The sequence below is a fragment of the Lithobates pipiens genome, unplaced genomic scaffold (genome assembly GCF_037356315.1).
Source record: "Lithobates pipiens isolate NorthernLeopardFrog02 unplaced genomic scaffold, aLitPip1_a1.2 Scaffold_23, whole genome shotgun sequence".
NCBI classification, from domain to species: Eukaryota; Metazoa; Chordata; class Amphibia; order Anura; family Ranidae; genus Lithobates; species Lithobates pipiens.
The window spans coordinates 227386159-227402862 of NW_027507785.1; the positions used below are offsets into that span (position 1 = coordinate 227386159).

The window sequence follows — 16704 nt, forward strand, 5'->3', positions numbered from 1 at the left end:
TCATTGTGCCCATCAATTGCAGGCTCATTCTGCCCATCAATTGCAGCCACATTGTGCCCATCAATTGCAGGCTCACTGTGCCCACCAAATGCAACCTCACTGTGCCCACCAAATGTAACCTCACTGTGCCCACCAAATGCAACAGCACTGTACCCATCAAATGTAACCTCACCGTGCCCACCAAATGCAACCTCACTGTGCCCACAAATGTAGCCACACTGTGCCCACCAAATGCAGCCACACTGTGCCCACCAAATGCAGCCACACTGTGCCCACCAAATGCAGCTACACTGTGCCCATCAAATGCAGCTACACTGTGCCCATCAAATGCAACCTCACTGTGCCCACCAAATGTAACCTCACTGTGCCCACCAAATGCAACTTCACTGTGCCCACCAAATGCAACCGCACTGTGCCCACCAAATGCAACCTCACTGTGCCCACCAAATTTAACCTCACTGCGCCCACAAATGTAACCTCACTGTGCCCACCAAATGTAACCTCACTGTGCCCACCAAATGCAGCCACACTGTGCCCATCAAATGCAGCCACACTGTGCCCATCAAATGCAGCCACACTGTGCCCATCAAATGCAACCTCACTGTGCCCACCAAATGCAACTTCACTGTGCCCACCAAATGCAACTTCACTGTGCCCACCAAATGCAACCTCACTGTGCCCACCAAATGCAACTTCACTGTGCCCACCAAATGCAACCTCACTGTGCCCACCAAATTTAACCTCACTGCACCCACAAATGTAACCTCACTGTGCCCACCAAATGTAACCTCACTGTGCCCATCAATTGCAGCCTCACTGTGCCCATCAATTGCAACCACACTGTGCCCATAAAATGCAACCTCACTGTGCCCATCAAATGCAACCTCACTGTGCCCATCAAATGCAACCTCACTGTGCCCACCAAATGTAATCTCACTGTGCCCACCAAATGTAATCTCACTGTGCCCACCAAATGCAACCGCACTGTGCCCACCAATGTAACCACACTATGCCCACCAATGGAACCTCACTGTGCCCACCAATTGGAGCCTCACTGTGCCCACCAAATGCAGCCACACTGTGCCCAAATGCAGCCCCATTGTGCCCATCAATTGCAGCCACATTGTGCCCATCAATTGCAGCCACATTGTGCCCATCAATTGCAGCCTCATTGTGCCCATCAATTGCAGCCTCACTGTGCCCATCAAATGCAACCACACTGTGCCCATCAAATGCAGCCTTACTGTGCCCATCAAATGCAGCCTCACTGTGCCCATCAAAGGCAGGCTCGCTGTGCCCATCAAATGCAGCCACAGCGACCCCCCCAGCAGCATTTAACCAGCACACCCCTTGCCCGCTCGCTGTCTGACTGGCACTTACCGCATCTTGGTGACAGGTCAGACAGCAGATGACGGGGGTGAGCTGTGGGATGGGCAGTGGGTCAGGCAGTGGCTCCCGTGTCCTCCATGCTTCCTCCCGCTAGATGTCCAATAGGAGCGCCTGACCTTCCAGCCAATCAGGTGATGGGAATTAGACCTGCGCTATCCTGATTGGTGGAGAGCCGGTTCAGTGTTAAAAAAGCAAATATTCATTTGCTTTTCTAATACACCTGGGTGAGCTCCAAGTGCAATGCTCTGCGCTCTGAGTCCACCCTATTTTGAAGCCTATTAGAGCATATGGCTCTAATCAGGTGCAGGGAAATGTGGAGCGGTGTCTCTGTGTGGCATAGCTTTACTCACAAAGTGACCCTGCCGGCCAATATACGTTTGTTCCACTGCTGGCCTCTATCGTCTGCAGTGGTTGCTAGGATTGCTTGGCATCTAGCAACCAGTGATGTCACAGTCCCCAGGAGGAAAGTGAGGCTGAGGATCTTCTCCTGTGCGGCGGCATGTGCCTCGGAGCCTGCCTGAGGGAAGGAAATGGTCACTGACTGACAGAAGCACCTCTCCAGAGTCAAACTGTCTGAGGTGAGGTCGGGAGCAGTGAATGAATTAGAACATATGTGTAATGTGGCGCATGTGTGTCATGGGAGAATGAGCTAGCAGAAGAGGAGGAGATCACATCCTGAAATCTCAGCCAGGGTTCATGTTGGGACTTGTAGTCCTTTACTTTTGGGTTTGTGACATCCCAAAAGTGAAGGACTACAGGTCCCAGCATGAACCCCTCAGAGCTCAGGACCCAAGGGGACACATCCTTAGATCTCAGGGGTTCATGCTGGGACTTGTAGTCCTTCACTAGTTGGGGGGATCAAATCCTTAAATCTCAGGCGGTAATGCTTGGACTTGTAGTCCCTCACTAGTTGGTTGGGGAGGGGTCAGGCCCTCAGCTCTGAGGGATTCATACAAGGACTTGTTTGCACTTTAGTTCCTGGAGGCCATGGTGGTACAGGTCCTCCATGGGCCCTGGAGGGCCACATTGTCCTCCCTGACCCTCCCCCCCACCTTTGTGATCATGGAAAACCTTAGTCTGTTTTCCCAATCCTTCACTTTGCCACCACCGGTTCTGTGGGCCACTTGACTGGACTTGCCCCCCTGGCCTAAGGCTGCCAGCCCTCCCCTGGGTAGTGAGGTCATTGCAGTGTGTCGAATCGGAAGGCTGGCGCATGCAAACCTGGAGGGAAAACATTGTGAAGATGGAAGCCCTCTCAGTGGTGACAGTGTGCCGCTGGAGAGCTTTGTTCTAGGGTAAGTACTTCATAATGTGCTAGTATGCATAGCCTTTACCTTACAGAGTTTTAAAAAAAAATTGGTGCGGTTTACTACCGTTTAGGCTGGGTTCACACTAGTGCGAATTGGATGAGGATTTTTTCACATCCAATTTGCATTACAGGAGATAGTGACCTGCTCTCAATGGAGCCGGTTCACACATCCCCGTGGCAGCTGTGGAACAGAATGCACAGGATTCCTGTGAGTTTTTGGCTCCATTTCAGGCCCGGAATTCTGCCAAAAAAATCGTCCCTGAAACAGAGAACAGTGACGCACCGGACACCTGCTGCGAGCCATATCCGGCAGCAGTGTGAGCCCAGCCTTAAGCTAAAAAAACACTGAGGATTTAATATTAATTTAATCCTGTGTCTTTTTTGAGAAAGTCGATCAGAATATTAAACACTAATTAAATAAAGGTAGAAAAAATCTAGAAACACAAATGTTTATTTGTGGTTTATATTGAACTGTAATCCTGTCCGAATACTTTACTTGGGAAGTTGGGTTCTTTCCTACTACTACTGTATATTAGAATGTAGAACAGCTCCACCTAGTGTTAAAATTATACAATAACTACAACCAGTATTGTCATTTAAAGTGCTTGTAAACCCTTACAAACCACTTTGACCTACAGGTAAGCCTAGATTTAAGCCGCGTACACACGTAGCCGTCTGTCCGACGTACTTAGTCTGGCGGACGTCCGCCAAACTGTCCGTCGGAATTTTCGAACGGGCTACTTGCCCACACACGGCACTTTTTCAGCGGACTAATACGGCGTACTAAGTCTGCCGTACTAAGCCCGCCGTACTTTCGAAATGAACGGACTCGCCCACACAGGCGGAGAAAAGTCCGCTCATTTCAAGCGCGTCTCCAGGTAGGCGGGGCCCGCGAAGGAGACGTCGCTGGCCCCGCCACCTGGTATGGACTTAAAGGGGAACCCCAACACCGAAAAAAATCGGCGTGGGGTCCCCCCAAGTCCACAACAGACCCTTGTCCGAGCACGCTACCCGGCCGGCCAGGAAAGGGGGGCGAGCGAGCGCCCCTTCCCCCTCCTTAGCCGTACCAGGCCGCGTGCCCTCAACATGGGGGGTGCCTTGGGGAAGGGGGGGCGCGCGCCCCCCCCCACCCCAAAGCACCTTGTCCCCATGCTGATGAGGACAAGGGCCTCTTCCCGACAACCCTGGCCGTTGGTTGTCGGGGTCTGCGGGCGGGGGGCTTATCGGAATCCGGGAGCCCCCTTTAATAAGGGGGCCCCCGGATACCGGCCCCCCACCCTATGTGAATGAGTATGGGGTACAATTTACCCCTACCCATTCACATGTAAAATAAAAATACAAAAAAAACACAACACACAAGATAAAATACTTTATTGCACAGCTCCGGGGGTCTTCCGTCTTCGGGGGTCTTCTCGCCGGACTCCTCCGCTATCTTCTTGTAGCTCTTTTGCTAGCGGAGGAGTCCGGCTTTCTTCCTCGCCGCCGGCCTCTTCTCCCGACTTCGGGGGTCTTGTCCCCCTCTTCGGTTCTTCTGCAGGGCCACCGCGCCTTCTTATAGCTCTTTTACAGGCGGTGGCCCGGTCTTCTGTCGCCGCCGCCGCCTTCCGTTCTTCTTCTACTTCTCCTTCTTCTCCTGGAGATGTTGACTCGACGCTCTCTCCGGCCACAATGCCAGAAACGCGCTGTGCGGCCACTTATATAGGGACAAGGGGCGGTGTCACATGGCTTTATGTCACCCCGCCCCCTTACGATGTCACAGTCCCCATGTGACATCAACCCATGTGACCAACCCATGTGACATAAAGCCATGTGACACCGCCCCTTGTCCCTATATAAGTGGCCGCGCAGCGCGTCCCTGGCATTGTGGCCGGAGAGAGCGTCGAGTCAACATCTCCAGGAGAAGAAGGAGAAGAAGAAGAAGAAGAAGAACGGAAGGCGGCGGCGGCGGCGGCGGAGACAGAAGACCGGGCCACCGCCTGTAAAAGAGCTATAAGAAGGCGCGGTGGCCCGACAGAAGAACCGAAGAGGGGGACAAGACCCCCGAAGTTGGGAGAAGAGGCCAGCGGTCGAGGAAGAAAGCCGTACTCCTCCGCTAGCAAAAGAGCTACAAGAAGATAGCAGAGAAGACCCCAGAAGATGGAAGACCCCCGGAGCTGTGCAATAAAGTATTTTATCTCGTGTGTTGTGTTTTTTTTGTACTTTTATTTTACAGGTGAATGGGTAGGGGTACATTGTACCCCATACTCATTCACATAGGGTGGGGGGCCGGTATACCAGGCGGCGGGGCCAGCGATGTCTCCTTCGCGGGCCCCGCCTACCTGGAGACCCGCTCGAAATGAGCGGACTTTTCTCCCGGTGGGAAAAGTCCGCTCATTTCAAAAGTACGGCGGACTGGCATACACACGGCCGGATTGTCCGCCGAAATGCGAGTACGGCGGGCAGATTGTTGTGCAAACCGAAATTCTAAGTCCGCCGTACTGTTGGGTCAAAAAAGTATGCCGGAGGCTACACACGGGGGGATTGTTTGGCGGACTTGAGTTTGCCGGACTTTTCCACCGGATTGTTTGATCGTGTGTACGCGGCATAAGGCTTACCTGTAGGTCCAAGAAATATCTCCTAAACCTATATGGTTTAGGAGATATTTGGCCGAAAACAGGCACCGCTGTCTACGGCGCATGCGCCGTAGACAGCGGCGCGCAGGCGCACTGAGCGCGGCATTCTCCGAGACGGAGCTGCCGCGCGTGTCGGCTCCCGTGCGCATGCGCGGGAGTGACGTCATCGCGGCTTCGCCGAATGACAGCGGCGGAGCTGCGAGACCCCACCAAGAAGATGGACGCTCGGAACTACAGGGGACAGCGGCGACTTCGCTGGCTCCTGTGTCAGGTAAGTGACACATAATGGACTACTATGCGATGCATAGTAGTCCATTATGCTTTGCCTTTGCAGGGGATGAAAGAGGAAGTAAACTCATCAGGGTTTACTTCCTCTTTAACATTCAATTATCGGTTGCAAGAGGTTAGTGCACAGCATTACTGCTCACTGGTTGCTAAAGGTTACAGCACATCATCTCACTGCCTGCACAGCGTGAACTGAGGAGGTGAGGGGACCCATCAATAGGCAGAAAACTCCTATTAATCCTGGGATCAGTGGCAATGCTGGGGGGGGGGGGGGTGATAAGTGGCAATGCTAGGGGTTTGAGGGAATCAGTGATAGTGGTTAGGGATGGGATTAGGTAGGAGGCAGTACGCTGTGGCAGATTCTGAATCATGTAGAGGAAAGCTGGAAATCTTTGGCAAGTATATAGTGCGGGATTCTACCAATGTCATGGGGGAATTTATGATGACTACCAATGTTGGGGGGGATTTACACTGACCATCAATATGAGGGGGAATTTGCACTGACCACCATGTAACGGGGGATTTTACACCATCCACCAATACAAAAGAGGGATTTCTACACCTACCACCAATGTAATAAGAGCATTTACACTAACCAACAGTGTAAGGGGGAAATATACAATGACCTCCATGTAAGGGGGAATTTACACTGACCCCCCCAGTGTAAAGGGGGATTTACACTGACCACCAGTGTAACAGCAATTCTGCACTTACCACCAGTGTAAAGGGAAATGTACACAGATCACCAATGTTATAAAGAATTTACACTGACAATCAATGTAATGGGGGATTTTACATCAACAGCCAATAAAGGGGATTTCTACACTGGCAACCGATGTAAGGGGGACTCGCCACCAATGTAAAGGGGGCTTCTACCTGGACCACCAATGTAAGGAAGGATTTGAAACTGACCACAAATGCAAGTTTGGAGGTTTTTTTAACGATTACCAATATAAAGATGAGTTTCTACACTGGCCACCAATGTAATGGGGATTTACACTGACCACTAATGTAATAGGAGTATTCACAGCAACCAAGAATGTAAAGAGGGATTTACACTGACCACCAATGTAAGGGAGACCTTCACACTGGCCACTAGTGTTAATAAAAGTATTGTACACCAAGCCCCAATGTAATGAGAATATTTACACTAACCACAAATGTAACTGAGACATTTACCCTGCGTTCACATTTGTGTGTGTCGGGAATACATGCAAAATCACTTTCCTGACACCACAGAAACATGCTGCCCTTTAGCAGATACACAGCAGTGCCATTAATTGTTAATGAGACCCTCATGCATTGACATATGCACCAAAATTCAGGGTGCTGTGGCACCATGATATTTTTAAAAAGGGTTCCACCTCCAATTTGTTTACCTTTGCAGAACAGGCTGATGTTAGGCTTAATGACTATAGTTGTAGGCAGGACATTCAAGCATGCTCCTTTACCTCCCCAGTGGGCAGCATTCAGGAAGTGATGGTAGATATGACCTCATGATATACATATGAATGCTGCCTCTATTTACATATCAATGCCGCAGTCCATGACTATTTACACATTAATTCTGCCACTATTTACATGTCAATGCATGTTATTTACATGTAAACACAGGGTCTGCGGATGAGTCATCTGTACATGGCAATAGGGCAGAGCTAGTCATCAGCAACAGGGCTTTACACTTTACAAGATATCGGGACACGGCACGGGACTAAAACTGTATCTCCCAACCCCAACCTAAGCTTTTCTCTACAGGGACAGCAAGTGGTTGTATGAATTTCAGCTACTTGCAGTGTTTGCATTTAAAATTAATTTAATGATGTATTAATCAATTCACAGCTGCATTTTCACAGTTATAAAATAATACAAATAAATCTGTGCTTACTGGTGAAACAAAAATCAGTGCAAAATTAGTACAAATAAATAAAGTGAAAAAACAGCAGCACTCACAGATATCAGAATCCTATGATACCAGGATTTATATAAATAAAGTGTTGTGCTGTCATGTGCCAAAATCATAAAATCATATAAAAATTCAAGTATAAACAAATACACCGAAAAGTCCCACAAAAATCTTTAAACTGCATCCATATGCAAAAACTGAACAAAAAGGTCTGGATGGCCGCACTCCAATGAAAAAACGATTTCTTTATTGTTATGATGAATCCATACAGCAAGGATAAAACCACTAACGCATTTTACACCATTATGGCAGGTGCTTATTCATAGCTAAGTTTTAAAAAAATGACAAAGACATATATATGCAAGCGTGCAAGACCGCAAATTGGTGTAATTAGATAAACCAAAAGATTTTTATATATTAATAAGCAAGCGTGTTGCAAGGGAGTGGCTATTGGGGCTATAGCCCTGAATCTGGGGCCCATAGCCCCAAGTCTCTTGCTGCAGCGTCCCTGCCTAACCCGCGGGTTGCAGCTGCTGCCTGCATGAGAGAGGCGGAGGAGAGGAAAGAAGCGAGCGGGCGGATGAGCAGAGATGACATCCCTCTCCACCTGCTCCACATCAGCCAGGCCTCTTCAATTTGGGAGTGAGCTGTGGCAAGCAGCAGAGAGGTGACATAATCTCTCACTGCCCACCACAAATCAGCGCTCTTCAGCCCTCACAGCACGGTGGAGGTCACATGCTTCCTGTCATCGTGGAGCTCCACTTTGCAGCCATAACCCCTTGCTTCAATGTCGGAGGTACGACGGGGAGCAGCGAGATGACATCTCTCACTGCCCGCCCATCATCACCGATCTCCTGCTCTCACTAAATGGACCAGTTCTGTCAGCTTGCCGCCAGTGCAGCATCAATGCACATTTGGTGGCACTGGCTGGCATGGCAAGTGACAACCCACATCTGGTGGCCGGTTACGTGGCAAGTGACAATCTGCAAATGGTGGCAGGAGATGTGGCAATCTGAAAATGGTGCCAGGAGACGTGGCAAGTGACAATCTGCAAATGGTGTCAAGTGACGTGGCAAGTGACAATCTGCAAATGGTGGCAAGAGATGTGGCAAGTGACAATCTGCAAATGGTGGCAGGAGACATGGCAAGTGACAATCCACATCTGGTGGCAGGTGACAGTGGCAAGTGACACGCTGGTGGCAGGAGATGTGGCAAGTGACACGCCCAGGGCTCCCACTGATTCTGCAGTATGGTGAGTTGAACCACTTCATTATATATCAGAAAGTAACAATAGAAATAATGCACTTTAATCACCTTGACACGGTATCAACCATTGTACCATGATGACTGAAGCGCCAACACCAGCCATCGCCCGTGAAAAAATTCTTACCACTGGTCACCCCCCACGGGCATGCAAAAAGGTTGGTGACCACTGCTATGGGCTCCAGCCCCAGATATTTTGCAGACCTAGCAACGCCCCTGTTAATAAGTATTGCTCTTGCGCACGTAAAGGTGGGTAAACCTTATTTCTAATGAACAAACTCGCAGGCAATCAGGATTCATATCACACAGCACCGCATAGAAAATTTGTTGTTATCCCCATGACAAAAGACCAGATAAATGTATGCAGGCCATAATTCCAGCTCTAAGCAACATGTTCATGGTTATAATCCAATCACTTTGGTACAAGTATGCAATACACCACCTATGGACATCTAGAACACCTTTCAAATATGCATATTATGACATGAATACTGGGAAAAATAGACAAGGAAATACAAGGAAACAGATAGACATAATGATTCCAAGAAAAAACTATCAAAGACTTTCTTACTGATCTTTTGGAAAGCCGTTTATCTACCTATCCCATCTTAAATTTATAAAACAAAATTGCTTAATTGATGTTATGTGTAACCTTACACCAGCTATTAAATGTTTTTTCAGTCAGATGTTAGTGAGTGACAGCAAAAAATTTTATTTTTCTTCCACACCAATTTTTTCTACTCCGTTCAGTACGGAGTTCTAAAAAATTAGGAACATTGGTTATTTACTAAAGGAAAATCCACTCTGCACTGAAAGTGCACTTGGAAGTAAAGTCACTGTAGATCCGAGGGGGACATGCAAGTAAAATAAAAAACAGCATTTTAGCTTGCACATGAATGGATGATAAAATCAGCAGAGCTTCCACTTATTTCAGATCTACCCCTTAGATTTAGAGTGACTGCACTTCCAAGTGCACTTGCAGTGCAAAGTGGATTTGCCTTTCGTAAATAACCCCCATTGCCTCTAAACACTTACCGGTATTATTTAATGATCCGATTTACGCAAAGATTCTTGCTGATGGGGTTAAGACTGTGTCTCGCAAGGCTCCTACATTAGGAGGCACTCTATCACCAAGTTTATATACCAGTACACGTCTTTGTTGACATTGGCTGCAGTTTAAGGGTACATTTGGATGTGGAAATAATGGTTGGCCTTGTCCCCATATTCTCAGAGGAGATATGGTTCAAGTAACTGCCACCAACAAACAGTCAAACATCACTACATTTGTCAATTGTAAGACTAGGTATTTGATTTACATTGTTACATGACAATTATGTCATATACAATATGTTGGGTGCACTACATGCAGATTGCGTAATCACCTGTATGATCATCTGTATGACATTCAGAAAGGCCATAATACTAATGTAACCAATCATTGGAATTTGGTACATCATAAAAACAGTTCAAGTTCAGTGATGCAGGTCATCGAGAAGATATCTTTGCCAGTCAGAGGAGTGGATTAATTCAGAATACTTTGTAAAAGAGAGGTATACTGGATCTTCTTTTTTAACACCAGAAAACTGGGGTGACTGAATCATGAATGGGACATTTCCTATTTTTATTAATAATAATGTATGTACGTCTCAGATTTTAATGTCATTGCATCGAGATGTAAATATGGAGGCTTCCGATAATCTATATTAGCCGATATGTCGGCGAGTATTTTGTTGTCACTCACTAACATCTGACTGAAAAACATTTAATAGCTGGTGTAAGGTTACACATAACATCAATTAAGCAATTTTGTTATATAAATTTAAGATGGGATAGGTAGATAAACAGCTTTCCAAGCGATCAGTAAGAACGTCTTTGATCGTTTTTTCTTGGAATCATTATGTCTATCTGTTTCCTTGTATCTGTGTATTTTTCCCAGTATTGATGTCATATTATGCATATTTTAAAGGTGTTGTAGATGTCCGTAGGTGGTGTATTGCATACTTGTACCAAAGTGATTGGATTATAAATCTAAAATTGGGTTCACCCACCTGTGCGTGCGCAAGAGCAATACTTATTAATATATAAAAATCATTTGGTTTTTGTATATGTTTATATGAGAATTCTAATACTGCCAAAAACACATTTTATCAAAGTACATATACATAAATGCATACATATGTTTATGGAAAGTCTTTTTAAATAACTTTTTGTTTTTAAGAGACTCTCCTAAGTGTGATGTTTTCCACCAGCCCAGGTTTCATTATATTATGAACGCGTCAACGTTTGGCTTGTGGTCTTTATTTTTATTCTTAGGGCCAGTTCACACAGCGAGGCGATGCGAGGCGACACGACTCGCCTCGCTCCCGCAAGTCGCCCCCGTTCTGTACAATGGAACCGTTCTGAGAGGAGCGACTTGAGTCGCTCCGACTCAGAAAAAAGGTTCCTGTACTACTTCTGGGCGACTTCGGGGGCGACTTGCATTGACTTCTATACAGAAGTCCTCTGCAAGTCGCCGCTGAGGTCCCCGCAGGTCACGGCGAGGCAAGTCGGAGACGCCTCGCCGCGCCTCGCTGTGTGAACCGGCCCTTATTTCTATATTTTTTTTTTTTTCAAAAAACAATTTTTATTAATCATAACAGCAGGTAAATAGACAAGAATATTTTTTTTTATGGGTTTGTTTCGGTTATCCTTTCCTTAAGAGTCAGTGTTGTGTTCATGTAAAAGGAGAGGTCCAGCTGACTAATTTTAATATATATTAAGAACACTGTGTCACTTGTAGTGGGCGTACATGATATCATCATGTCATCTGTAGTGGGCGTACATGATATCATTGTGTTACCTGTAGTGGGCTTACATTATATCATCGTGTCACCTGTAGTGTGCGTACATGATATCATTGTGTTACCTGTAGTGGGCTTACATTATTTCATCGTGTCACCTGTAGTGGGCATACACGATATCTAATTACACCAATTTGCGGTCTTGCACGCTTGCATATATATGTCTTTGTCATTCTTTTAAAACGTAGCTATGAATAAGCACCAGCCATAAAGGTGTGAAATGCGTTAGTGGTTTTATCCTTGCTGTATGGATTTAGCATAACAATAAAGAAATAATTTTTCATTGGTGTGCGGCCATCCGGACCTTTTTGTTCAGTTTTTGCATATGTTTGCATATTGAGCCGCACCCATGCCTGGAGAGGGTAGAGATCATCAGGTACAGACACCTGGAGCGGGTTCTCTTTGTTTAAAATGCATCCACTTGTGAAATTTAATGTGATAAAACACCTTCACTGATATCGGTGCTCCAGCCACCATGTAGGATCTCTTATCAGAGCCCAAGCCCTCATAGCAAAGGATGTCTAATATTGCTTTAAATTTCTCTCAGGGGGATGGATGGCTAGAAATCCCTCACAGAGGCATGGATGGCTCTCATATACCCAGACACTGCATGTACTAGAATTGGGTCTCACACATACGATGGAAAAGGAACTCAATAGTGTAATAATTTCTTCCAATGTTTTAATAAAAACACCTTAAAGTGGTGTTGCCACCAAAAAATTAAAAGCTGCTTAAAATTTGTTAAAAAAATAATAAAAAAATAATTGGCAAAAAAAAATTTTTTTACTCTCCTCTAAATACCGGTTGCTAGGGGGTCCCTCGTAATCTGCCTTCTTCATTGCCCGGGCTGGTGACATCACTTCCCCTCGCGCCGCACATTCACCTGGGACCTGTCACGTGTCCCAGGTGACTGTACAGCGTATCACGGCGCCCTGCGCCGCTCACGCATGCGCAGTGGGTGCCCGGCTGTGAAGCTACAGCCGGGTGCCCACAGTATGCATGACGGCGCCGCGAGCGGAGTGGGGAACGAGGGGGGGTTTCGTTCCCCTGCATCGCTGGACCCTGGGGCAGGTAAGTGTCAGATTATTAAAAGCCAGCAGCTGCAGTATTTGTAGCTGCTGACTTTTAATTTTCTTTTTTTAGGGGGTACCCCATTTTAATTACTCACAAAAGAAGGGAACAGTTAGGCAATAATTCAAACAGATGCCACCCATCCGAGCTGATGTGAAGACATAACCATTTGACCACCTAACGTACGCATTTTGTTCCAAAAACCTCATCTGAAGGTTTGCGGGACTGATTTTATTTGGGCAAATGACAGCTCAACACTTTATTTAAAAAAAAAAGCATTTTCACTGTTGCATTAATGTATGTCTTTTATATCTGCCTGCAGTTGAGTTCAGCTTTACAGAACTGCAGTCTAAACAAAATTTTCAGTAGTTTCTAATGACAGAATGAGTTCTGGGGGCTGCACAACCACCACTGCAAAAACTCCTGGCTGGGCTACCTATTCTGCACATGCATGGAAAACTTTTAGAAAATAATAAACAGAAGACCAGGTGGTAGCCTTACAGGGTATGGCGACAGTGACATGGTTCCCAAGGTTGGTAACACACAAGCTGAAAATGGGCTGAAAACAGAAGCTGGTCTCACAACCAGCTTCTATCTAATGAGCAATCTGGAACACCAGCATCAGATCAGCGCTCGCAGCCAATGGCTGCGAGCTCTGATCAGTGTGTTCCAGGTTCTTTTTGTTCAGTTTACTAGGTTAAACGAAAAAAAAAACGTATAGTGTGTACCCCGCATAAAAGGCCTACAATGCTCCAACAGATCTCGTGGAGTATGCATGTATCAGCACAGAAGGAGATGGTTGAGAGTATAAGCTCTATTGATCAATTTCCTTATCCACTTATCAGTGGTGGATTTTGAAGCGGGGTTTCCCTCGCAAGGACCTGATTAAAGGACAAACAGGAAATCTGTTTTTCCAGCAGTAGCTTTTAGGTAATGGCTCTGACATTATCCGGGCAATGTAGAGATACTTTCTTCGGATGCTTATGAGCAGGGCACAAGGATGTCCTTATTGAGATGGCACGCTGAAACCACCGTTGGAAGGAAAGATGGACTAGTGAGCAATACAACCTTGTCATTGTGAATATGAGGAAGGGCTCTTTATACGAAAGAGCCGCCAATTCTGAGATAGAGCTAAAAGAACTAATGGCCACCAGAAAGGCTATTTTACTTGTAAGAGACTACAAGGGAATATTCCTGATGGTTCAAATGAAATGCAAAGCTAAAGGCCTTTGGAAAAAGATGGGTAAGGTAACTTTCCCTTTAAAGTGGTTGTAAACCTCAGACATGAAATATGAACAAAGCATATGCCTCTATAGTGCAGCTTGTCCTATGCTCAGCTGCTTGCTGTAGCTTGTCCTGTGCTGGCAGATTGACATTATTGACAGTACACAAATTTCAGATTATGTTTTTTTGTCACCAAATGTTCAGATACATATGTTTATTGATCTTACAATGTTTTTATTTTTTTAATTTATATATTGAAACTATGACATTTATTCTGTAATGCTTTTTAAAGTGACACTAAACAATATCCTAATTTTTCAAAAATAAGCAATACAAATCCACTACTTAATGGCCCTCTAATCTATTCTTCATGAAATAGTTTCTTACTGTGTTTTTCTGCCTTTGTAGGCTCTTGTCCAAAGCATTGCCGGTGGTCTCTCTGCAGGTGATCTTTCTTCATTACTGACTTTCGATGCCTTGATCTGCACTATAGAACAACATATTCAAAGAGATGCTGGGAATATTTTGACTTGCAAGTGTAGTCAGAAGAGGGAAAACTTCAAACAAGCTCAATAGCAAGGTGGTTCCCACATAGCAAGGCTTCCCTTGATGGACACAGAACAGTGACTCAAACTATAGAATACAGAAAGGAGTGCCAGACCAAAATAGGATAAAAGAATTCAAGATAATTTTAATTGTTGGTAAAAAAAATCATTGCAAAACAGCCAACGCATTTCAGGGGCAACACCACTCGCCCTTGATCACGGCCATAACATTAAGTAAAAAACATAGTTATAATGAGGAAAATTCCATGAATTATCTGTTCACTCACATTGGATATTCACTTCAAGAGACTGTGTTCACTTATTCTTTTTTGTGTTTGGAGACTAATATGAGATGTTTATGTATATGGACACTGTTTTCACTATTTTTATTATTTTTATTGTTTAGCACAGCACTTATGTTACATTTGTTTCTAACACCAAATGGTCTGTTGTGTTGTTTCCAGCATCTTATATTCATTTGTTTATTAAAATTGTTAACTTTCTACTTGCAAAATTATTTTCTTTATTTTAGATCATCTAGTGGCCAAGAATTAAAAGAAGAATATAACAGTTCTCCATCCAAAATACAACTGTGTGTACAATGGTCAAGTAGCTTTACCTGTTATACCAGGCTTATCCATATTCAATAATTAATACAATTAATATTCAATTAAGTATACCATAAAAACACCTTCATTGACTATATAATAATTTAAACCAAAAAATACTCAATATTCCATAAACGTAATAATAAACAACTAAAAAAAATATACGAAGTGAATATTACAAAAGAAAATATTTACAAAACTATGTTTAAAATAAAGAAATGGGAAGAGGGCTAAATTAATCAAAAGGATGAAAAAAGGAAGTCAAGCATATTGATAAGAGCATTGACATCCCATTCCACATTCAAACCAAATTGTTTAACATTATAGATCCACTTTGTTTCAAGCCTGGATACCTCTCTTAGTGGCACTCCCTCTTCAATGAGGAATAGATCTATCAATACCTAAAAATAAGGTGGTACCTGTAGGGTCCTTATTGACGGCTACAGCATAGTGTCTAGGGACACTATGGAGGTTATTTACTAAAGGCAAATCCACTTTGCACTACAAGTGCACATGGAAGTGCAGTCACTGTAGAATCGAGGGGGACATGCAAGGAAAATAAAAAACAGCATTTTAGCTTGTACATGATTGGATTATAGAATCAGCAGAGCTTCCCCTCATTTTAGATCTACCCCTCAGATTTAAAGCGACTGCACTTCCAATCATCTTTAGAAGAGGCTTCCTTCTGGAATAACAGTAATGCAGACTAATTTTTTGCAATGTGCAGCGTATGGTCTGAGCACTGACAGGCTGACCTCCCACCCCTACAACCTCTGCAGCAATGCTGGCAGCACTCATATGTCTATTTCCCAGCAAGACCTGTTCTGAGTAGAACCTGTCCTGTTAAACCACTGTATGGTCTTGGCCACCGATCCTCAGAGAGTTCTGTGTCATTTCTTCAGTGTTGTCACATGAAAACATATAATAAAATATTTACAAAAATGTGAGGGGTGTACTCACTTTTGTGAGATAATTTGTGTGTATATATATATATATATATATATATATATATTAGGGCTTTGAAAATTAAAGATTAATTCCTCGATTAATCGATTAATTTTTTTGATCAATCAAAACTCTCGATACTCACCTCTCCGCTGGCTTTCGGGTCTTCAGGGAGTTCCTTCGGCGACGTTGATGTTCTGGTTGAATGTAACACGTACAGGGGAGGAGCTATGCATGGCGTCACCCGCTGCTGCACGACGGAACTAAGACGATTGTTGGCTTTACATGCTGTGTTTTTATCATATTTATCTGAGTAGTTTGCGTTTGAACACAAAAATGAAATCTTATACTTACGCGGTGAGCACTTAGATCTTTTATTTCTACCCATGACCTGGCGTCCTTGCTGAGATCTAAGGAGACCTGAGAGAAGTTCATGGTCTGTGTTAAGCACAGAGAAACAGAGTGCACACCAGCCCTAGTGCATTAAAGTTTATTTAACTCAATAAAAGGTTAAAAAAGCCAGGTATGTCACTCACAAACATCCGTTGAGTAGTAGCATTGGTATTTACAGCCTCCACTGTTGCCTCCTTCCCCGATTTTAGGCTCCCTGCAGTAGCTAGCAATACGGATGGTTAAGTACTCGGTTCGCTTGCTGGCTGCAGGTACACTCTCTATCCACGCCTCACACGCACGGACCTGCCGGCTCTGGA

General features: G+C 44.9%; 1 long non-coding RNA gene across 1 annotated transcript; it reads left to right on the top strand.

Moving 5' to 3' along the window:
• Window positions 1-1757: 1757 nt before the first annotated feature.
• On the top strand, window positions 1758-14944 carry LOC143927024 (uncharacterized). The gene is made up of 2 exons (XR_013262212.1): window positions 1758-1967; window positions 14305-14944. It is a non-coding gene; the product is annotated as an uncharacterized LOC143927024 (long non-coding RNA).
• The last annotated feature ends 1760 nt before the right edge of the window (window positions 14945-16704 follow it).